Here is a 25,016-nt window from a genome sequence, read left to right as displayed (position 1 = left end):
GGTCTTAGAAGTTTCCTTTTCATCCTATGACAATTGAGTTCCTTGAGGGCAAAGACTACCTCTTGTTCACCATTATATCCCCCAAAACCTAAAGCATAATAGACTGATAAGAAGTATTTGTCACATCCTATAGGTAGGTATATTTGGATAATTAAATGCAAACAAATGAATGAAAAGAAATTTACAATATCCATGGTCAACTCATCCGTACCTATTCATTCAGTGTTTGCTAGGTAGGCAGCACTGTGCTAGCTGAATATGTTGAAGAATACTACTGCTAGGATTCTCTATTTGATTTTATATCATTTAACTAAAGAAGTCATAATTAGTGTATTTAAAATGATTAAGTATTTTAAAAAAATTCACCTAGGGGTAGTGAAGTAAAAAAGTATCTCAAATAGTTCTGCTATTTGAGTTAGTCTCTAAAATAATGATTCCTGTAAGGGGAATTAAACGTTTAAGTTTTTGATTTTTTTTTTTTAGTCACTAAGTAAAGTCCTGGGATAGCAATGGAAGATGAGACAGCTCTAGAAACAATCAAAAGTGGAAAGGAAATAGTAAAGAATCACACACTACTCAAACAGGCACACAAACTTGCATGCACATGAACACAAACACACATATACACAAAACGCAGCTCTTTTCTCAGACAAGGTAATGTCCTTCCATGAATCACAGCATATAATCTCTTCTAATTTCTATGATTCTGATATTGCAAGCATCCTGATAATTTTTTACTGTGACTGGCAGAAAACAGTCTCTAAAGATCCCCTTTATGATTACAAATTGTAAAAATGATCTCTATAATGCCATGTGCATGCAAGAGAGGTGAAGCAACTTTTTGCATTAACAAAAGCTTACTTTATACACAATTAACCTGCTCACCAAATCAAAATGCTACTAATCCCGACCCCAGTGCCTATGGCACCATGAAATTATTTGTACAAAAGACTAAAAATTCAAATTTACTAACCAGAAATTTTAGGTGGGATATTTTGCATTAAATAGAAGAGCTTCCATAGCGCCTTATGCTTAAAACAGGTCCTTGATGACATACATGTGTACAACTTCATTAACCCACAAATGTCTTTTGTGGAGCAGAACATACTAGGTATGAATGATGCACAAAGTATTAAATAATCACTGCAGCTGAATCCAAAACAGTAGCTCAGAGAGAACCAGCTGTTCTGTCTCTTTAAAGAAAAAAAAAAAACGAAGCAAAACAAAAAATTTTTAAACAAATTTTTTGAAAAGAAATGAGAGACTCAGAGCTTCTATTATGGGGATTTTGTGATACCGTCATGTTTTAAGAAATCAGTGCCATTCCAAAGTTTATTACTTTTAAAAAACAGTAATGACAGAGAAGGAAAATGAGCAGAGAATAGGACTTTTTTTATTTCCCAGCCACATCTTATTAAATGAGTTTAAAATAGGTCTCTAATGACTACCACTGCAATGGTGGTACCTAAAGGAAGTAAGGTATTATGAAAAAACACTCTATTGGGAAAAGATATATGTGGGTTTCGTGTTAGGTCATCATAATATTATTTTGGTCAGTTCAACTTAGCAAACATTTTGGGGGCTATCACTTTTCTCTACTATACAGTGGGAGTTGAACCAGATTGTTTCTATGGTCATTCCAACGTCGACATCAATTGCTAGGGTACCAGTTACCTAAGTCAAACACACTGAAGTCCCTGGACAAGAAGCACTCACTTGCTTCACTGGCTCAAGACTTCCTAAGAAGGCCTCACCATGCTTGAGTTGCCACCCCTAACTAGGCCAACAACAGAGTAAAGAAAGCAGCAGTTCCAATTTACATGTACATAGGGAATGTTGCTCCTTCACTAGCCTTCACTTTAAACAGCAAGTTATTAACCTTCTTCATACACCAGGTTTTTACTTAAGAATATTCTCCTTGATGGGTAACTTTCCTAGCCAAGCTAAAATTACAGTCTCTAGGATGAAAGTTGTATCCCCTTTTCTCCTTTCTTCTTAGCACTTATCACCCTGTATTTAATCTGATTTATTGTCGAGAAGAATATGAGTTCATCGAGGAGCAGAACTGAGGTCAAGAATTTATGCCTCTATTTTTTCACTGCTGTATCCTCAGTATCTAAAACAAAGCTTAAGCCAGGTGCGGTACCTTATGCCCGTAATTACAGCACTTTGGGAGGCCGAAGTGAGTGGATCACCTGAGGTCAGGGGTTGGAGACCAGCCTGGGGTGAAATCCCATCTCTACTAAAAATATGAATATTAGCCAGGAGTGGTGGCAGGCACCTGTAATCCCAACTACTTGGGAGGCTGAGGCCCAAGAATGACTGAAACCTGGGAGGTGGAGGTTGCAGCGAGGCAAGATTGGGTCACTGCATTGGTGACAGAGAAAGACTGCATTTAAAAAACTAAATTAAAATAAAATAAAGCTTGGCACATAGTAGATGTTCAATAAATATTTTTAGAATTAATGATTCTATATTTTGCTGCTAGAACAATTGAGAACTAAATTCTCAGTTAATACCACTAAGATTTCACTCCAAAGTCTTCTTTCCAATTGTATATCTTCAGTGTTTTACCTGCTATATGGATTATAAAAGAACTTCTAAAAATCTGACTTTAAATCAGGATACTTCTAGTTTGCAACGTTACATATATCTTCAAGCAAATTACAAATCAGCACATACAACACCCAATGGCTCCTTTACAATCTACCTAAAAATTTAAATCAAAATTTAAAACTCAGACACGTAAAAAGTGTGTTAAAATATTTCATAGTTATCACTGCTCAATATACTTATACAACTGAGACTAAACAAGTTTGTTATAGATATTCCCTCTTATATTGATCCATCAAAGCATCAACTATAGTTGAAGAGCCCTAAAATCTGCTTTGGATGACAATCAATTAGAAATGTTTCAAAATCATGATGATGTTACAACATTGTGGTTTACCTTGAAAGATAAAAGAAATTAGATACAGAAGGAAACTGAGGGAGTCAAATGTTTCAAAGATGGTTTCAAAATCTCCTCAGGTAAGGAGTGCTGGGCAAGGCCACTTAAGGGATGATAGGGAGGGTAAAGGCTGGATATGTGTGGGAAGGGTTTTGAACAAAGACAGCAGAAAATGCATTAGACAGTTAAGGAGATGAGTGACAGTCACTCTAGAGCCATGCCAAGAGCTTTGCAATGGGCCAACTCAGAATTATTTTATTACTCACACACATACAACCTTCAGAGGTCTTTCCGCCCAACCACTTTATCTATTTCACAAACAAACAACAAACATTAAGGAAAAGAAATTAGTTACATCTGGACATCAAGAGTAAGAGTCAGAGTTCTGAGAATTCATTTACGATCTTCACAACTTGGTAGAACATTGAAAATACATACCTGTTTCACTTTAACAGAAAATTCAGACAAATGCGGACTTTCACACCTTATTTCTGAATATAGAAAGGAAATCTACTAAATGATAAATGAGAATATGGGGGAAAAAATACCCAACTCCCCAAAAAGATCTCTGATGTATTATCGCTGATGCGGGGCTTTAAGGATCAGATATATTATCTTTTAAAAGTCCATCTAGAAAAGTTTCTTTGCTTGCAAAATTAATGTTTGGATGATAAAAAGTAAATCAACCAACTAAATTTAGTCCTTTTGACAGAAAAGAAATGAAAGCACAGACCCTCATCTTTGGCATTTGTGAAAATGAAGAGATTGCAATCTTAAATTTATAATGTAGAATCTGTAAAGGTTCTACCTATTCTCAGGCTTTGTGGATTGACTATATACAGCAATTATTTTCAAGAACAGCAGCAGGAAGTAAAAAGAGGAGATGGGAAGCAAGGTTCTGCATTTTAAGCAGCTTTTCTAAACAGGAGAAAATCTTACACAAACTGTGAGCATAAAGAGACTCAATGAAGGAAATAGACAACATGATGGAAAACCAGGGAGAATTTTAAATGTCACTGCAAATGACAGCAGCCACAAGGGGCCCAAGAGCACCAGTGGGGTAAACAGGAGCTCCCCCCACCCGTCCACCCTTCTCTACTCACATTCATTAATGGTGATCTTCCCTGAAGCTGTAGGCAGATGCTGCTGCCTGGTTGCTTCCCCAGGGAGCAATCCCAGATGAAAACTCTAGTCCTTCCAGTAAAACTGACTTAATAATCTTAATTCCAGAGAAAATGCTTTTTGACATTCATGCGCCAAAATGCCCAAGTAAAAGAGGCTGATGGTATGATGAACACACAAGCTTTCATAAGCAATAGTCAGAATGGAGAGATAGGATTCTGGATGGGTGGGGGTGTTCATAATGACTAAAAAGTCATTATGTAGGAGGGACAATATTCTTGGGTGTTTGGGTGTTATCTACACTGATCTTGGCGCTTTAAGTAAGTAAATCTGGACAACCTCTGTCACACCACAGGGACCTCTCCAAAGCCTGAACGATCTCCTGCATTCCTGTTCTACCCTCCCATCTCCATATAACCTTTAAATGGCCGGATTCCCAGATGCTCCTTTGCTCTATCCCTGGCCCTCTGATCCCTCAGCTATATGCCTCACATATTGCCCAGCACTGCCTCATTGTCATGATCCAATTGTACTCAATTTTCTAGTTTATTGACTCAGCTGATCCCATTCAAATACCATTTTTTATACCCTCTCGGTTTCGATGTCCCTTAAGCTCCAGATAAAGAATAGTCTCACTGGATCAACTTGGACCAGGATGTTTCAGCTTTCCAGTGAGGGCAAGGGGAACAGACAGGAGCACCCATCTGCTAAGGAGTGAATGCTTTATATTTATCTAAATATTGTTGCAGTCATTTACAGAATCCCTGGAACATGCCCCTGATTCCTTGAGGAATTTAACATTTTCTTCACTGTAATTCTAACACCACTCCTTTCATAATTTTTGGTGACTTCAGTATTGACTAGATATCTATGCAATAATACTCTGGTTCCACCATCCTTGAATTTCTCTGCCCCAGTGGCCTTGTCCTTGACCTAAACTGTAGCACCTACTCTCATGATCAAATCTTGGCATTACCTTCAGATTCAAAGGAAGTAAATGCATGTATTAACTTGTAATTAAAAGTAAATGTTAAAAAAATAATACTAGCAATCATGATAAGGTTGGTAAGTCCTGGTTAGTGTGTAAGGTTTGACTGGGGCCTAGATGATGGAAAGGACTCAATTAATAACTGACGAGTGAATAAATAAATGGATCTTTCATGAAAGGCTAAGACATCTTAATGAGTTCCTCCCCAGTGATAACCATTAGGGAGCAAAGCTGTTCCCTCTTACATTTCTACTTCTACAGTATCTTCAGATGTCTTGATTAAGGTCATTTTTTTCATTTTTCTTTTAGCTGTTTTTGTAGCATGGCAGATTCAAAAAACAATTTTTTTGGACCCCCAGTTCTTCTAAATATCATTCATAATGCATTTCTCTCTTTTGGCTCAACATTCACACCGTCCATTTTTCCCTGTTTTGTTGCACATCTGAAGCCCACATTCACATTATAGCATTGTCTTAGTCTGTTCAGATTGCTGTAATAGAATACTATAGATTGGGTGGGTTGTAAACAACAGAAACTTATTTCTTACAAATCTGGGGGCTGGACAATCCAATATCAAAGTGCCAGCAGAGTCAGCGTCTGATGAGGGCCCACTTCCTGGTTTATAGTCTGCTGTCTTTTCTGGGTCCTCACATGGTGGAAAGGAGAAAGGAGCTCTCTGAGACCTCTTCTATAACAGCACAAATGCTATTCATGAGGACTCTAATGAACTAATCACCTCTCAGAGGCCCCACCTCCAAATACCATCACAGTGCGGATTAGGTTTCAACATATGAATTTTGGGAAGACACAAACATTCAATCTGTAGCAGGCTATTTGTGCTTCAGTCAGATTCACATAATAACACATCCATAGACAATATCAAAAATCATCCCAATCATGCTATTCAACAATGAAAATCCAACATATCCAAGTAGATAAGGAGGCAGTGAGGGGATAGTGTGATGCAGAGGTTGCTTATTAGAGCATTTCCATCTATGTCTACAAGTATAATGACTTCAAGTCTATTTAAATATACATAAACTGCAAAATCTAGATCAATCTTCTGATAACCAGATCTTGTATGACAAACTGACAGTATTTCAGATTGCTAGGGTGCTGGATGGATTGAAAAGGGACCACTGATAATGTTAATTAGGACTGTAGAGAAGCCTAACTAGTATAGAATAAAATGCACAGAAGCCTAACTAGTATAGAATAAAATGCACATAATCTACCTGATATGGTTAGGCTCTGTGTCCCCACCCAAATCTCACCTTGAATTGTAATCCCCATAATCCCTACATATCAAGGGCAGGACCAGGTGGAGGTAATTGAATCATGGGGACAATTTACCCCATGCTGTTCTCCTAATAATCAGTGAGTCTCATGAGATCTGATGGTTTTTTAAGTGTCTGGCATTTTCCCTGCTTGCACCCAATCTCTGACACCCTGTGAAGAGTTGCCTTCCAGCATGATTATAAGTTTCCTGAGGCCTCTCCAGCCACGCAGAACTGTAAGTCAATTAAACTTCTTTCCTTTATAAATTGCCCAGTCTCGGGTATTTCTTTATAGCAGCTTGAGAACGGACTAAACACAACCTAAACTGTGTGGATCTTTTTCCAAAACATCCCACACCATCTATTATTCAATTATGGTAAATGAGTAAACATTAAATCTTAGGCATTGTTCTATAGTAACTTGTCTCTGTTACCAGGCAAGCACTTCAAGCTATTTTGTTACTCTATGACAATAAAACAAATAATATGGTAATTGATACTATTTTTTATCTATCTTACTTCTCCTGAGAAGTATAATAGAAATAATATTCTTCGTACTAAAGGTATTTATTCAAACACTGCTGGTATGAAGTTAACGCCATTTTTCTTGATAAAATCCTTGATTTGGAAGGTGAAAAGTGACACAAATATTTAGTGTGATTATTTATACACAATTCCAATCATCCTAAAACATATTTCTGTGAAAACCAGCAGCAAGAAGAGTCACATTGGTAGCTTCAAGATGGCAATATTCAATACTCATTGTTTTACTGCATCTAATGTTAGACATGAATCATTGGAAAGCCTGATTAAAACTATAAATAGAAAGCAGCTACTTAGTATTTTAATCAAAATAACCTCTTAAATGTTACCTTATAGCCTCTGAAATAAAAAGGCAACTAATAAGAAAAAAAGAAATCTTGTGAGGATGACTTATTAAAACCAAAACAAACCACTTAGCCTCAATTCTGCCCAAAAACTGTTAACCCCTTAAACAGTGCTTCTGCTAATGTGTTTCCATTACAATTGTAAATTCAAGAATACTGAAGTGTCGTGTCACCCTCTCTCTCCATCAGACTGTGAGAACATTTACAAGTTTTTGTCAATTTGTTGTTGCACCAAACATCATATAGTCAATACATTTTTCTCCTAAATGTATATGCTCAAAAATATTCATGATATAGTCCCAAGCACTCCATTAGCCTATGGGGCTAGATAACGGGGGTGGTGATGTGCTATTTACAGACCACAGGTCGCTATGACAGAAAACCTCCTTAAAGTAACCAGAGATATAGCTTCATTTCCTTTAATGTTAAAAATACAAGGATGCAGAATAATTCTTCACCATGCCTTTTTTGATTTGATAAGTAGCAACAGAATTAGAGGAATGATATTGACCCAAGGCCAAATGTAAGAAACTTAAAGGATTCAAGTGAACCAGTTACCTAGGGATAGATGGACATCAACACCTTTCATCATAAGCCCAAATCCAATCATACTGTTCCCTTCATCCACAATGTAGTACTGATGGTTTATATTTCAAAATATCTGCTTTCTGATCTTTATAATATTTAGGACAAACCACAAACCACTCTGCATCCTCTAACAGGAAGTTCACACTCTCTTGTTCTACATTTGGTTTGTGTGATTCCCACCTTCTGAAATGTCCTGTACCTACACCCTTACAATAAAATCTTAACTTCCTTAAAGTTTGGTTTAATTCTTCCTTCTTTTGTGACCGAGAAACCATAAAATGTAGAACAATAAGGTAATTCTAGAACCATCCGTGACCCAACTCCTATTTTAACAGATAAGGACTCAGGAGTTTCAGAAAGATTACATGATTTAAGCCTGAGTGGCAGGAGTAGTCTGGATCCCAGGTTCACATCTTCGTAACTCCCAGTCCTTAGCACCCTAAGATTTCTCCAGCTTTTTTTCTCTGATATCCTTCAGTCTTGAACGTCCACTGCACTTACTTGGGCATCACTAGGTACTGCCAGTGGCCTCTCATCCTGTGGTCATGTGTATGTGCCCAGTATCTCCACCTGGATCCTAAGGTTTTCCCCAGAGCATCCAGCACATCTAGCAGCCCTCATTAAACACTTTTCCTACCTTCCCACAATAGTTAAAACAATCAACGTCCTGACTCTTGCATCAATTTGATAAAAGCCATGAATTCAACTGAAATTATATCAGCAACCTGCAGATGAAACTTATTTTATTTTCTCTTGGTCTTAAAGCTCTAAAATATAGAAAATTTTTTAAAAAGTTGTATAGAAGGTCCCTGTGAATGATCCATCTTTTGTGCCAAAAATTTAAAAATTTTTTATTATCATTCTTTCTTCAAGTTGTCCAGCCCCATTATAAGTGACCACAACTCCCCAAAACAGGCAACCTTAAAATATTCATGCTATTCACACACTTCAAAGGCAGCAAACAGTAAGCATTCCCAAGACATGTCTTCAGTGGACACTGCATTCTAGGTGGCCTAAGTATATTTTGAAATGTACTGGGAGATTATTTGAGAACACCTAACTATAGATAGACCTATATACAGGTAAGCATGTACAAAAAAATATGAATATAAATGTAAATATAAACTATACATGTATACTAATTTATGTACCCAAACTGCCTGTCTTTGTTCCAGAGTAGGTGTCAGTACATTTATCTGTAAAAGAAGAGACAGTAAATGTTTTAGGTTTTCTGGGCCACATGGTCTCTGTCACAACTACATAAAAGTATCCATAGCCCATATGTAAATGAATACATATGGCTGTGGTCCAATAAAACTTTATTTAAAAAAAGCAGATTTGGCCCCAGCTATAATTTGTTCACCCTTGTTCTTGACTAGCATTTTTTAAAATGCAGATTGTTCCATATTGTCTGCTACAAAATAAGTTTTGTGAAGTACAAAAAGCATTTTCGAAAGCAAAATAGAATAAAACCAGAAAATTATACTATATAGCACATTGCTGCAGTATTATTTTATTAAACTTTCTAGCTTTTCTACATGCATAGGTTTGTCTACTGGGTCCTGATGTAAAACAAATTTATTCCTATGAGTCATGGTAGTCAAAAAAGTTTGAAAGTCACTATTCTAGTCACAGTATAGTACCTGTTCGTGGAAAATAAACCCTTGGCTCAGCCAATAATTTAAAGCAAGAAATTTAACACTTGCAAAAATGATCCCCTTTACACTGTTTTGTGCATGGAACAAAGATCCTATGTAGCTTCCAGGACAGTAAACACCCAAAGCTAGGGAACCCAATCAAAGGGAACAAAAAAATTTGGAGTCAGGTTGTTAAACTGAGTGATGTGAAGAACAAAGTGACATGCCATGTGGCACAGAAAATATGGGCTGTTCATTAAGCATTTATCATGATTTCCTAGGAAGTTCCCAGACTTCTAGTGTGCTGATGTTGCAGAATCTGGCAACTCTGACCCTTCAGTTTCTCTGGCTCAGACAGCAGGACGAAGACTTCTGGGTGCTCAGGTGTATTTTCCTCTACCTCCTAAATGCATGTCTCTGCCATTGTCAGCTGTCTATCTCTGCAGGCCCAGGAGATCTTGTCTCCAATTGAAGTAACAGGTGCCACCCTCGCTGCCACAGCAACCACCTGTTCCTAGAGTAATATCCCACATGCAGAGGGTTTGAGCAAAAAGTAGAACAATTAAGATCTTGTGTGGCAGGTGGCCAATGCCACCTGCTCTTGTCTCCACTGTTCCCGCCAGTCAAAGCCACCTCAAGAAGCTTTTCAACAGAGTATTTCCCTACCCTTGTGCTAGATACTTGAAACTCTCACAGATTCATTTCTCTCCATTCCCACCTCCCATCCTACCACACACCTGAAGTTTCAGGAATCCCTGGGTCCCAAGTGTCAGGCAGATTTACCCTCCCTATACACTAAGTAGAGGCTATTTCCTTGTGAACTAACTTTCTCCATCTCCCAAACACATCTAATCTTTCCCTTTTTCTAACAACTGAGTTTCTGCCCTTTATTTTCGTGAGCTAGGATAAAGTATTCGCTGTATCATTATTGTCAAAAAGCTTCTTGATCTTAGGCTCTTGCTGAAAATTCCTTTTAAGGTAAGAATCTTCATCATAAGTACTGTTAAGGAGCTTTCCCTTCTCTCCAGGAAGCTTTGCAGGGCGCATATTGTTGGCTTTGCTTCCTCCTCTAGCAATGACCACCTGGTGTTGCAACACTGCTGTCTCTCCAATGTAATTTGAAGCCTCTGTCCTGCATCTTCAGATTTTGCTTCTTTCTGTGAATTCTCAGGCATTTTCTGAAGCTCTATTTATCCTGTACCTCTTTGTCAAAAAGAATTGCTTGGCATTCAAGCTGAAAATTTTATTATTGTATGGAGACTCACTAAGACATTTCCAGAGTCACATTCAAACCCAAAATCAGCCAGCTCCAAATCAGGTCCATTATGCTAATACTGAAGACAAATGGATATAGGAGTAACCACCACTATTAACTTCAAGCATTATTTATTATACAACTAACTTGCTTAAAGATGGCACAAACAACCACCACGAATACTATTCTCTTGAAAATCACAACCAAAGACAGATAAACCACAAAATGCATTCAGGAAATATTAAAAAATGCTTAAGCCAATATACAAATATAATAGTTGAATAAATTCATACTAGACAGATGAACGTTTTATTCTTATTGTTACCCTTATGCCCTGAGTTCCTACAATTATCTAAGAAAAGCCAGAAGACAAAGTTTTTTAATTAATAAGCAGCAAATATCAAACTTTTCTTCAGAAATTATCACGAACCAGAAGTTAAGATCTCTCCAACTCATTTCTATATGATATAAAATATAGAGACAAGTTAGAATAATTTAGGGTTTCTATAGAGTGTTATTTCATTTGTCCTGAAACCACGCAAATAGCCTAGTGGTACAAATGGGCAGAAACAAATAGTCTTGGAAATGTCCCACAGGGTACAAAACGGGCTTCCCCACGGAGATAAACGGGCAATAGATCAAGATGCAAAGCTTTGCTAAAACTGCTTATAGGTTACTATCTGCTTCTTGTTCCTCACATCTTGTTTAGTGTCTAGACTATGCTAACTCCTGACAATGGCTGGCCTTAACCTCCAATTGAGGGACAACAGTAGTTGTTGTTATTTTTAGCTGTTTGATTATTAGTCCATAGACAGACTCAAAAATGATGACAAGAGACCACACTGGTGTCTGTGATAAAACGCTGCTCTTTAGGATTTGTTTTATGAATAGAGATTTTAACTGCTGTCTCAGGGTAACTTTTAGTCAAAATGCTAAAGTTTTCCTACAACTTGGCTGATTCTGAATGATAACATAAGCATGGCCTATATTTAAGCAGATTTGGGAGAAAGAAGAAGAGCATATTTAGAGCAAAATCTCCAGCTTCTCTACTTGTAAAGGCAACCTTCTACTTACCTACATTTACAATCTCTGAAAGCACATTATTAATGCTGCCTTTCAGTGGTGATCAGTCAGCCACATCTGTCATAACCCAGGCTGCCCTGCCAACCACCATCTGAATCAGACGGTCTAGTTACAGTAGTAAATCATGGCTTCTGACATGTTTGCCATAGAAGTATATTCTTTGCAATTAATTTTCCCTTAATTTCTGACCAGCATTCATGACAGAACATGACATATATTAATGACTCTACTCACCCACAACTTTATGAATAACAGGAAGAAGTTAAAAGATAGAATTTTTTTATCTCTATAACTGAGGGCAATTATCATTTGAAAAGGAACAAAAATACAGTGTTTGAATGGGTAGGTAGTACAGGCAGACCTCATTTTATTGCACTTTGCTTTATTGTGCTTTATGTATATTGTGTTTTTGCAAATTGAAGGTTGGTGGCAACCCTGTGTGAAGGAAGTTTATCAGTTTCCTTTTTCCCAAACACATTTGCTCACTTCCTGTCTGTTACCTTTTGATAATTCTTGCAATATTTCAAACTTTCTCATTATTATTGTATCTATTACAGTTGTCTGTGATCTGTGATCTTTGATGTTACTATTGTAATTGTTTTGGGATGCCACAAACCACACCCACATATGATGGCAAATATAATTAATAAGCATTGTGTGTGTTCTAACTGCTATGCCAACTGGGCATTCCTCCATCTCTCTCCCTCTCCTCAGGTCTCTATATTCCCTGAAAAAAAAAATATTAAAATTGGGTCAATTAGTAATCCTACAATGGCCTCTAAAGTGTTTAAGTAAAAAGAAGAGTTGCATATCTCCCACTTTAAATCACCCACTTTAAATCAAAAGCTTAAAAATGATTAAGCTTAGTGAGGAAGCCATGTTGAAAGCTGAGATAGGACAAACGTTAGGCCTCTCATGCCAACAGGTTGGCCAAGTTGTGAATACCAAGGAAAAGTTCTTGAAGGAAATTGAACATGATACTCCAGTGAATACACAAATGATAAGAATGAAACAGGCTTCTTGTTCTTATTGCTAATACAGAGAAAGTTTTAGTAGTCTGAATAGAAGCTCAAACCAGCCACAACATTCCCTTAAGTCAAAGTCTAACCTAGAGCAGGACCCTAACTGTCTTCAATTCTATGAAGGCTGAGAGAGGTGAGGAAACTTCAGAAGGAAAGTCTGAAGCCAGCAGAGGTTTGTTCATGAGGCTTAAGCAAAGAAGCCTTCTCCATAACATAAAAATGCAAAGTGAAACAGCAAGTGCTGATGTAGAAGCTACAACAAATTATCCAGAAGATACACGTAATTGATGAAGATGGCTACACTAAACAACAGATTGTCAATATTGACCCCCCACAAAAAAAAGCCTTATATTGGAAGGAAAATGCCATCTAGGACTTCTGTAGCTTGAGAGGAGAAGTTAATGCTTGGCTTCAAAGCTTCAAAGGATAGGCTGACTGTCTTGTTAGGGGCTAATGCACCTGATGAACTTTACATTGAAGTCAGTGCTCACTGACCATTCTGAAAATCCTAGGGCCCTAATGAACTATGCTAAATCTACTCTGACTGTGCTCTATAAATGCAAGAGCAAAGTCTGAATGACAGCACATCTGCTGACAGCACATCTGCTTACAGCACAGTTTGTTGAATATTTTAAGTCCACTATTGCGACCTACTTCTCACACAAAGGATTTCTTTCAAAATGTTACTGCTCATTGACAATGCTCCCATGAATACTTACCCAAAAGCTCTGGTGGAGATTAATGTTGTTTTCATGCCTGCTAACATGACATCCATTCTGCAGCCCATGGATCAAGGAATAATTTTGACTTTCAAGTTTTATTATTTAAGAAATACATTTCATAGAGCTATAGCTGCTATATGTAGTGACTCCTCTGACGAATCTGGGCAAAGTAAATTAAAAACCTTCTGAAAGGATTCACCATTCCAGATGCCATTAAGAACATTCGTGATTTATGGGAGGAGGTCAAAACAGCAACATTAACAAGAGTTTGGAAGAAATTGATTCCAATCCTCATGGATGACTTTGATGGGTTAAAGACTTCAGTGGAGGAAGTAACTGAGTATGTAACAGCAAGAGAACTAGAATTAGAAATAGAGCCTGGTGTTGTGACTGAATTGCTGTAATATTATTACAAAACTTTAACAAATGACAAATTGCTACTTATGGATGAGTAAAGAAACTAGTTTCTTGAGATGGAATCCACTCCTGCTGAAGATGCTGAGAACACTGCTGAAATGACAACAAAAAATTTAGAATATTACATAAACTTAGTTGGCAAAGCAGCAGCAGAGTTTGAAAGGATTGACTTGAATTTTGCAAGAAGTTCTACTCTGGGTAAAATGCTATCAAAAAGCATCACATGCTACAGAGAAATCATTCATAAAAGGGAAAGTCAATTGATGCAGCCAACTTTATTGTCTTATTTTAAGAAATTGCCACAGATATTCCAACCTTCAGCAACTAACACTTTGATCAGTCGGCAGCCATCAACATCAAGGCAAGGCCTTCCAGTAGCAAAAAGATGAGGACTCATTGAAGGCCCAGATGATCACTAGCTTTTTTTTAGCAATGAAGTATTTTTAATGAAAGTACATACATTGTGTTTTTAGACATAATGTTATTGAACACCTAATAAATTACAATATGGTGTAAACATAACTTTTAGATGCACTAGAAAATAAAAAAAATTCATGTAACTCCCTTCAATGCAATAAACACTTTACTCTGGTGGTCTAGAACTGAACCTGCAATATCTCCAAGGTATGCCTGTAAATGTAGAGAAAAAGAGAGATAATAGGTAGCCAACAAATAAATAAGGTACCCGGGATATCAAGAGATATACGATATATTTTTGAGAAATTTAAAAGTATTTAAATACATTGAAAAAGACAATTTAAAAAATAGAGGCATCATTTTTAAGTGGAGAAAGACTCCATGTCACTAAAGTACCAATTCTCCCTAAATTGTCAAAGCAATAGAATCAATGTAATTCCAAACAAAATATCAATTCATTTTAAATTTGACGAACTCCTTTTATATTGTATTTGAAAGAATAAAAGACCAGGAATACACAAAATATTACCTAAGAAAATCAAAGTAGAAAGATACCCACACAAATCAGGATTTGCTATAAAACAATATTAATTAGGGTAGTGGAGTCTTGATATAGTGATAAATAGGTCAAAAAAGAAAATAGAGAGTTTCCATGTTTTTAATTTACAGCAGTGGTGTCATGGTATATGTAACATTTGATAATTTTCATTTTTATTAAACATTATGATTTGGAGACTTATCCATGTTAACTCATAGTTAATTCATTTAAATCTAAATAATATGCCATCACATAAACAGAACTTAACTTTTCCAGTCATCTTATGATGTTTCTTTAGGTGGTTCTCAGTTTTCCACTTACACAATAGCATGATGAATCTTCTTATTCTTTCTGCCCCTACATGAAGGCATGTCTAAGATAATATTGTTTGTACATAGATAAATTCATCTTCGAAAGTTATACAGTACCAAGTCATTTTACGAAGGAATAGCACTCCCATCAGAGGTCATCTTAACCTACACCTTCACCAATTTTGTATTTTCAAGATTTTTCATTTTGCCTATTTCACAGAATGAACTGATATTTTATTTTTGCTTTAATCTTATTTGCCTGGTTACAACTGCAATTGTGTCTTATCTATCGATTATTCAGAATTCCTCTTTAGTGAATTACTTTGTTAGTACATTTTGCCCCATTTTTTCTATCTTCCGTGAATGTATATCCTTCTTGTCTCCCTGTTTTTTATTATAAAATATTCAGACTGTTTAAATAATAAAGCCAATATATGCATCATGTATCTACTACTCACCTTTAATACATGTTCTCTTTTGGCAAATTTGTTTCACATATTTTGAGTAAAAACACTCCAAGTAAACTTCATATTCATGCATGCTTTCCTCATTCCATTTTAGTAGTGGATTACATGCTTTTAAACTTTATAAAAATGTCATCATGCTATTGATATCACTTTGCAAATTTCTTTTTTTAACTCAACATTATGTTTAGCAACACTTCATGCTGATATATATATAATGCAAGATCATTTTTATTTTTATAGTACTCTACTATATGAGTATATAATTTGTTTATTAATTTTCCCCTAACATTCATATTCTTTTCATTTTCATCATTAAGCAATTAAGCATTGAACATTCTTGCTCATTTCTTTGTGAAAGTATACACCTAGCCTAAGCAAACTTCAGATTTACTAGATTGCCAAATGGTTCTCAAAGAAGTTTTAATTTCCATTAACATCCCCAGTTGTGATACATCAAGTCTTCATGAATATACATGTATGTCAATATAGCAACTACCATAAATTTTACTTCTGCAATAATATTAACATAAAATTGCACTTTCTTGTTTTGACTGCATTTCCTGATTACTACTTAAGTTGAACATTATTGACCTATGGAGGCCATTTAGGGCTCCTCTTCTGAGAATTGCCTGTTCATATCTTTCACATATTTGTCCATGGAATTATTCAACTTTTTATGTTCTCAAGCTACTAAATCTTTCACAGCTATATGTTCTCCAAACATCATCTTTCATACTGACTTCTATTTTAATCTTTCCCATGTAAATAGATAGATGCTATACATAAGTTTTAATTTTTAATCTGTGAAAATTCGTAATTTATGTCTTGTGCTTTTTATGAATTGTTTAAAATTTTCTCTCTACTCTGAGATGGTACAATATTTTCTCTTTACCTGTTTTTTAGTTTGATATGTTTCTGTTTGGTATTTTGCAATTCCATCTGGAATAGGTTTTTGTGTATGATGTGAGATAGGGATCTAATTTATCTTAATTTTTCTATTTAGACAGCCAATTGTGCCAGCTCTACTTACTAAATAATCATCCCCACTGTTTTTTATTATGCTCACCATATATCAAGTTTTTATATATGTGGGTGTGTATTTCTGAGCTTTCTGTTCTATTCTGATGCAGACAGAGGAAACCCTTTCTTTCATAACCCTTTCTTCTTGACAATTTGTATTATGATTACTGTAACATTTACAGTTATTCCTACCATATTATTTTATAGTTTCTATTTACCATTCTTTTCTTTGCTTCTTTTGACCCCTTTTCCTGCCTTTGGATAGACTAATAAAAACTTTTTTTCTCTTTTTGTTATATGAACATTGTTATTTGAAAGCTAAAGACAACTTGTTTCTTTTAATGCTCTCTTAAAAAATTAAAATATACTCTTACGCTTGCATATGCCTTGTGAAAACACGATTTAATCATCATTGAACTTCACAGTGTATCTTGTTATTTGTGTTAAAAATTAGTTTCACTTTATTTGTATTGGAGGGAAGCACCATCACAATGGTTAACTTTTCTGACTTTTTAAGTTTCTGTCCATTATAGTTATATTTACAAATCATGACTTCCTTCTGGGTTCACTTTCTTCTTGGTGAACTTTATCTACTTCCTTTATAAAGCACGGTGGATAGTAAACTCTCCTAATCTTTGTCTATTTTTTTTTTTTTTTTTACTTTTGCCTTTGTTCTTGAAAGAGTGTTTGACTAGGTATGAAATTCTATTTTTCCTTAGCTCTTTGAAGGGATTGTCTTCCAGCGATGAGAAAGTTGTAGGAGCAAGGAGCAGAGGCTGCCAGAGTTGCCTCCAAACAAGAAATGGAGGAGGCTTGCTATTTCCTAAATCCTTTTGCTTTCTAGAAAGTTTTCCTATGTTCAGCCTGCTGGACACTTGTTGGGCTGCATAGACATCCATCCTTTCCTCTCCCCACACCAACATACACAGAACTCCTTTTCTGCGCCAGGCTATGAGCTTATTATTTCAAACACAGTTTGACAATCACCTGACAATCCTATGATAACCCCACTAACAGTGACAACCACTGGGGGAATTTAACTCTTAAAACCTTACTGTAGACTTCAAGTTACATCAACATAGCAGACTAAGCTGAGCTAAAAGACACCATAATCTTACCAAAAATACTAACAAAGGCTAGACAAACTATAACAACATTTAAATGCACAACCCAAACAAGTTATAACATAAAGAGGGACTCCCAAAGAACTAAGCAGGCTGAGCAAGGTGGTCCACGGGTGTGAGGTCTCTGCAAAGGTCTCCAGGAAGCTGATCCCATGAGGCCTGGTTAGCCAGCTGCCTCCTTTTCCTGAAATTGCCCAACCCAAGGCTTACATGCAGACCTCCACGTCTCCACAAATTTGAGCATCTTCTCTGGCCAAGCTGGCCCAACGCCAAGTTTATGGTGTGCATACAGCTACAGCCAGCCCACATCCATGCCTTCAAGTCTGGGTAGTCAGGGCCAGCCTCCAGGCTGCTCTCTGCTGCCCCAGGCATTGGGCACAGCAAGGGTGGATGCTGTCACATTCTCCTAGGACTGTTGAAAAATTGAAACTTAGATTTGTCTTCACTTCAGAGAACAATAAGGAAAAAGATCATTTATCTCAGAAAACATAAAACAATTTCAATTACTTTGTCAGGATTTTTATGTCAAAACTGCCAGATTGATTCTTTGTACGTGCCTAGATCTAGGCATCAGTTTTAGCAATCTTATTTGGAAAGAAATGATATGTAGAGAGAAAAAAAAAAAGTCCCTTCCTCTGAAATTGGCTATAGGAATGAAGCTGTACTTCATTTTAAACCCTGCCACTCCTATAACTCATTGATTTCCAACTCAAAAATTGTGTGCATATTTTGGTTAGGATTCTTTCTGTTGCAAGTGACAGAAAACTCAACTTAAACTGGCATAAATGAACAGGGTAACTTAACGGGAGAAATAACTAAAAATCTGGGACTTTTTTTCCAGAGGTTCAAAAATTCACTGGGACGTGGTCTATTCCCTGATTTTTACTCCACTCTCCTCCATATTAACTTCATTCTCATGGTCCTTACAGCAACAAAATAGCTGTGTGCACGTACTCATTCCTGAGCCAAACACTGTGTGGCTATGAGAATATAAAATCCTGATTGGCTAGATCTGGGTCACCAATGGAGAATAGGGGACAGATGGTTCCCCAGAGGAAAAATGGGGTGATTTTATCCAAAGAATAGTAAGTGCTATGTGACCAAAATAATAGATGCTCACTGTAACCCTAAAGGAAGCTAAATAATAATAGCAATTAACATACTTGGGTGTCATAAACAAATTTAGGAGTACCTGACATCATTTTTTAGTTTAAGGGTTTTTTTAACTAACATTAAAATTTTCTTTAAAGACCTATATTGACAGAAAGCTTTCTAGGCATTCCCAAATCTATTTTAGTAAAATGAATAGGACAAAAAAATGAAATCTCACAGGCCTGATGAACAATTTGTTGTTGATATTCTAGTGATGATAGAGGAGGCACTAGAATCAATACCCAAATTTAGCCTGATCCCAGAATTTCAGTCTTGAAAAACAAAAAGTGAGTAAGCCGGCACTAGTGTAATACTTGTCTCCAGTGTTTGTTGTCTTTATTTTTTACATTAAACATTTATATGTGGTTCCTAAGAGAGTTAAAGTAATTAGAGATGAAAAATCTTTAATTCTCAATGATTTATGCTCCCTCCCATCTCTCTAGGATTTCATAGGAAACTGCTTTGACATATCATCAGCTGTAAATTACTTTAATGACTTCTCTACCACATTTAACTCCCACCTATGAAAGTGATTTAGTTCCTTAATTTGTACAACACCTGAACACATAAACATCAATACCATTCAGAGATCTAGAAGAATGTCATTTGCTATAGTACTTAAAAGCAAATTAAATTTGTCTCCAGAAAATATTAGTCATTTTAACATTCATCTCCATGTAATCAAGTAACTTCAATTAGATTAATAGCATTGAAATCTCTGAAAACATGTTCATACAAATGAATTTTATTAAACATGAGACTAAGCACTGCTAAAATAATACTATTTCAAGTATACCGATTTTTAATATATCTGAAAATTATGGCTAACACTTGCTAATTTTTTTTGTGCAGTGTCATATTTTCTCTAAAAGCATTTGAATACACTGACAATATGAGTTGATTTTGAAAATATTAACTGATGAGGATTTTATTATAAATTCTAAGTCTAACCACAATGTATAATCTTCTCAAAGTCACGGAAACTGTTATCTGCTGTATTGGATATGCCACCTTAATCAATCCAAATTTCAAATATCCTAGGCTTAAGACCTCGAATAGTTTGGGCTAGAAAGAGGGTCACAGGCAAATATACTTTAATTAAAATGATAGCATATATTTGTGGATTGAAGAACTAGGGCATTTTTTCTTATGAATCATGTTTACTAGTTAGTCATTGCCATATTGCTATTTCTGTATCCTGCTTTTCTCAATATCTCACAAAGTATTCAGGAAATTAGGAAAATGTTTTTTACTTAAAACTGTCTTAGATTTACAAAAAATACATGTGAGTGTGCGTGTGTGTATGCACACACACACGCACACTCATATAAAAGCCACAAGCTCATTGCTTTAAAGCAGTATAGTGATAGGCACTATTCAATCAATTAGCAAACAAAAAGTAAAATTTAGCAGCAAATTACATATGAAACAACACCATACAAAATTTTTAAATGCTCAATAAAAGGTGGCTAACAGAAAGTATATTTTGGAAATACTTACTATGAAATAAAGCTGAACAAAAAATAGAAAACCTTGGTCTTGAACATAATTATTAAAAAATACTGAATTGGAATATACTTCTAATTGAAAATCTATGTTAGTTAAATTATGACATTAAATCCACTTTGGGACACTAGCTAGTTGGAAGAAAAGAGGAACAAGATAGTCAAATAACAGTTACTCAGTTATTCATTAAACTTACACATTTTTATGCCAAGAAAACAAAGTTTTTTTGTTTGTTTGTTTTTGAGATGGAGTCTTGCCCTGCCGCCGAGGCTGGAGTGCAATGGCATGATCTCGGCTCACTGCAACCTCCACCTCCTCCTGGGTTCAAATGATTCTCCTGCCTCAGCCTCCTGAGTAGCTGGGATTACAGGCACCCACCACCACGCCCAGGTAATTTTTGTATTTTTAGTAGAGATGGCATTTCACCATGTTGGCCAGGCTGGTCTCAAATTCCTGACCTCGTGATCCACCCACCTCAGCCTCCCAAAGTGCTGGGATTACAGGTGTGAGCCACCGTGCCTGGCCAAGAAAACAAAGTTTTTAAACGAAAACTCTAGTTCTAGAGGAGAGAGAAACACTAAATTGAACATGAAGGAAAACAATATAAGCACTGTAGAGAGCCTCTCTCTGAACATTCTTCATCCCCGCCCTAAGCACCTCTGCATTTATATGCCTTCTGTTTTCCTCTGAAGACCTTTCTTACCCCAACCCCACTTAGCACAAAGAGTACATTTTCTGCATTATCTTTCCAGAAACTTTCTAGTCATTGTTCATAGTTCCCTTCTCTATTCTCCCTAATACTTTTTTTCAAACTATGTTTTTAATACTAAAATTAGTCATAACAATTTACATTTATGCAGCATTTAATGGCATCCTACTAAGTTCTTTACATGCTTATGACAATTCCATGAGGTGATACAAATTAATTTAAAAATAGAATCTGATGCTGGTAACATTGTGGAGAAAAGGGAACACTTATACATTGCTGGTGGAAGTGTAAATTAGTTCAGCCACTGTAGAGGCAGTTTGGAGATTTCTCAAAGAACTTAAAACAGAACTACACTTGACCCAGCAATCCCATTACTGGGTATATGCCCAAAGGAACACAAACCATCCACCCATAAAGACACATGCACACATGTTTATCATAGTACTATTCACAATAGCAAAGATGTGGAATCAACCTAGGTGCCCATCCGTGGTGGACTGGATACAGAAAATGTGGAAATGTGGCACATATATGGCATGGAATATACTATGCGGCCACAAAAAAAGAATGAAATCATGTCCTTCGCAGCAACATGGATGGAGCTGGAGGACATTATCCTAAGCAAATTAACACAGAAAAAGAAAAGCAAATACCACGTTCTCACTTATAAGTGGGAGCTAAACATTGGATACTCATGGACACAAAGAAGGGAATAATAGATACCAAGGCCTACTTGATGGTGGAGAGTGGAAGGAGGGTGAGGATCAAAAATCTACCCATTAAGTACTGTTTATTACCTGGGGGGCAAAATAATCTGTACACCGAATCCCTGCAACATGCAATTTACCCATGTAACAAACTGGCATGTATACTCCCTGAACCTAAAATAAAAGTTGGAAAGTAAAAAAAAAAAAAAAAAAAAAAAAAAGAATCTGAGGCCTATAGTGGCATACGAACTGATTACAGTCGCAGGGCTAATGTTCGATGGGCACGAAGTTTACACCCGGTGGGAGGGGCGGGGTCTCCCTTCAGATCCAGCGCTATTATCCTGCTTCTGCTGACAATACTGACCCTGAGCATGGTGGGTTGTGTTTAGCCTTTTTACTGTGCTTAAAGGCAGCCTTTTTACTGTGCTTAAAGGCAGCCTTTTGAGGAGAGAACACTTTTCACTCAAATTTTTACATCAGAAACTAATAAAGGCCTTAGCACATTGTAGATACTCAAATGTCTACTGAATAAATGAATTAATGAATGCGAAACTACTTACTGATTAAACCATCTCAGTAAAAACAAGACAAAACTTCCTATGTTCTAGACACCAAATAGGTGGCCTGACATTGTTCTCTTTTTTGCTATTTTGTGTGTGTATATGTGTGTGTGTACATACACATATATAAAAAATATATACATATATGTGTATATATATAACATATATATACACATCAGAGCTTATTAAAAATAAATGGAAATTTATCCAACTTGCAATCAAGTAAATTTTGTCAGTTTTTCTTAGTTCTCCAAATTCAACCTGTAAGGCACTTTTTTAAGCACCTTTCTATTTAACTTTTCAAAAGAAGGATATCCCTTTTAATGGGAAATCTGTATTTATCATAAAGATAAAACACAATGTGCTCAACTTAATTTGCCTTCTAAGAGGTCCATTTTGTCATCAATATTGGCCAGTAGACAAGATAGACTCCAAAAAATATATGTATTTCAAGCATGAGAGACCAGAGTTATACTAGACTAAAAAGAATGAAAAATGAAACCTCCATTCCCACTGTACTGAAAGACTTAATTTATAAATGCTCCATTATCACTGAACCCTCTACTTCTGTTCAAGAATCCATGAGAGCAGAACAAGTAAAGAACTTTTATATCTGAAAGAAAATCAGTCAGCTCCAAGTTTAAGTGAAAATTTAAACCACAAGGCATGCCACAAAGTTTTGATTATTTGGAAAACATAACTTTTTACTCTAATAGCATCTGGTGTGTCTAATAGCAAAGTTATTTCTAATTAACCACTTTCATAATTGCATTTTTTAAAACCCAAGTACCTAGGGTACTGGTTAGTTACTAGTTTAATTACAAAGCATATAATTATTGCTGGCAACATCTATGGCAGTGGTTCTTGACAGTTTGAAAACACAAACCTCTTTGAGCATCTGCTTAAAGCCTGGATCCTCTTCCTTAAAAAAATACATGTATATGGATAAATACTCCAAATTTACATAACATCTTGCTGTGTGAGGTGGGGGGTTGGGGGGGCCGTTATAGATGCCTAAAGCCTACTGACTGGCCCCACATGATTCATAGCCCACTGCCTTCCTTAAATCCCATGCTCTGAGAAAAGCTGAAGACTTTCTCCCTCCTTAGTCCTTTCCTATGGAGGAACAAGTTTGACAGACAAGGACACAATGGAGATCTCAGGAAGATACAAAAATGCCACATCACTAAGTAATAAAATCTTTAGCAGAAAGCAGTATCAACAAAATTTGACTTGGCCAAATGTTAACTTTTCTGTTTTGAACTTTCTTCTGCAAGATTCAGTGCTTTATTCAACAAATACGAACTGAGCTCCTACTCTGGGCCTGCATGTCCTGCTACCCATCACAAACCCAGGGGGAATCCAGCTTAAGGGCTGGAGGAGACTGCTAGGACCCGAAGAAAGGGTCTTTATGACCGTCACATGGTCCAGGACATGTTGCCAGGGTGAGCAACCAAATAGGCTGTAAAGCCCAAGTCCTTATGAGCAACAGTGTGCATGTGCCTATACATTTATGGTGCATAAATTCCAGTGAATTCTAATAGAGCAGCAGATATCAAGACCCTCAGTGAGAACCTATCCAGACCAAATCAATGATGACAGTAATCGCCTTTTCCAATTTTCAGTTCAAACAGTTCCAAGACAGCTCAACACAGTTCCAAATGTGCTTATTCATAAATAATAAAATCCCTAAGGCTACTGAATACCTATCTGGTTGGTATTTGTGAGGAAATCTATGCTATTTTGCTGTGTATATTTTGAAATAATACTACTTCTTTAAATATTTTTGAAGGATATCCCACTTAGGGAACAACAAAAATTAAAGGTGGCTCATTAGATTTGCATAGTGATTAAAAACTGAATGATCTAACCGGTAATTATGTGCATGTTATTTAGGAGTACGCCCTTCTTTTAAGACAATGAATAAATGTTTAGTATGCAGATAACAGAACTGTAGAACAATGCCTTCACTGGGGAGAAACGAGCTAGTCCACAGAGGAAGCCTTGAGAAGACTAATCAGGTTTCCCAGTTGCTCATTTGCCTTGGCTCATGTAGAAATTAATGTTAGGAAAATCTAAAAGGTACAGCCCAGCTGGAATCTGGTAGTTTAATTGCCCTGCACTAGAGACAGCGGTCCTGCCGGGTCTTGGGTGTGCAAAGTCCTTACAAAGCTCTGTACCTTGACTGCTGTGAATAGTCAACCAGGAGAATTCTGTCTAAGAGGAAGGAGTATAGATTTTTCTAAATAGGATTCTATTTTTAGATCTATTCATTTACCTTTTTTTAAATTCATTGCAACGTTAACTCATATACCAGAACATTATTTCTAAGAAAACACTGACTAATGTCCTCCATGGCCAAATAGAACTGAAACAAGTCACATTCTGGATGATTAACACTATTTTTAGCCATGCTCAGGATGGGAGGTAGCCCCTGCATATAAACTGCAGTCCTGTGAATAAATGTATACCACTTTATACACACTTCAGCAGAGGTGCTGCAAAGATAGACTGAAGCAAATTCAGGAGGTTCAAATGAAAGTGATTTTTCTGGAGT

Source organism: Pan paniscus, chromosome 12 (genome assembly GCF_029289425.2).
Source record: "Pan paniscus chromosome 12, NHGRI_mPanPan1-v2.0_pri, whole genome shotgun sequence".
Lineage (NCBI taxonomy): Eukaryota > Metazoa > Chordata > Mammalia > Primates > Hominidae > Pan > Pan paniscus.
Note: the sequence above shows the minus strand (reverse complement) of the source record.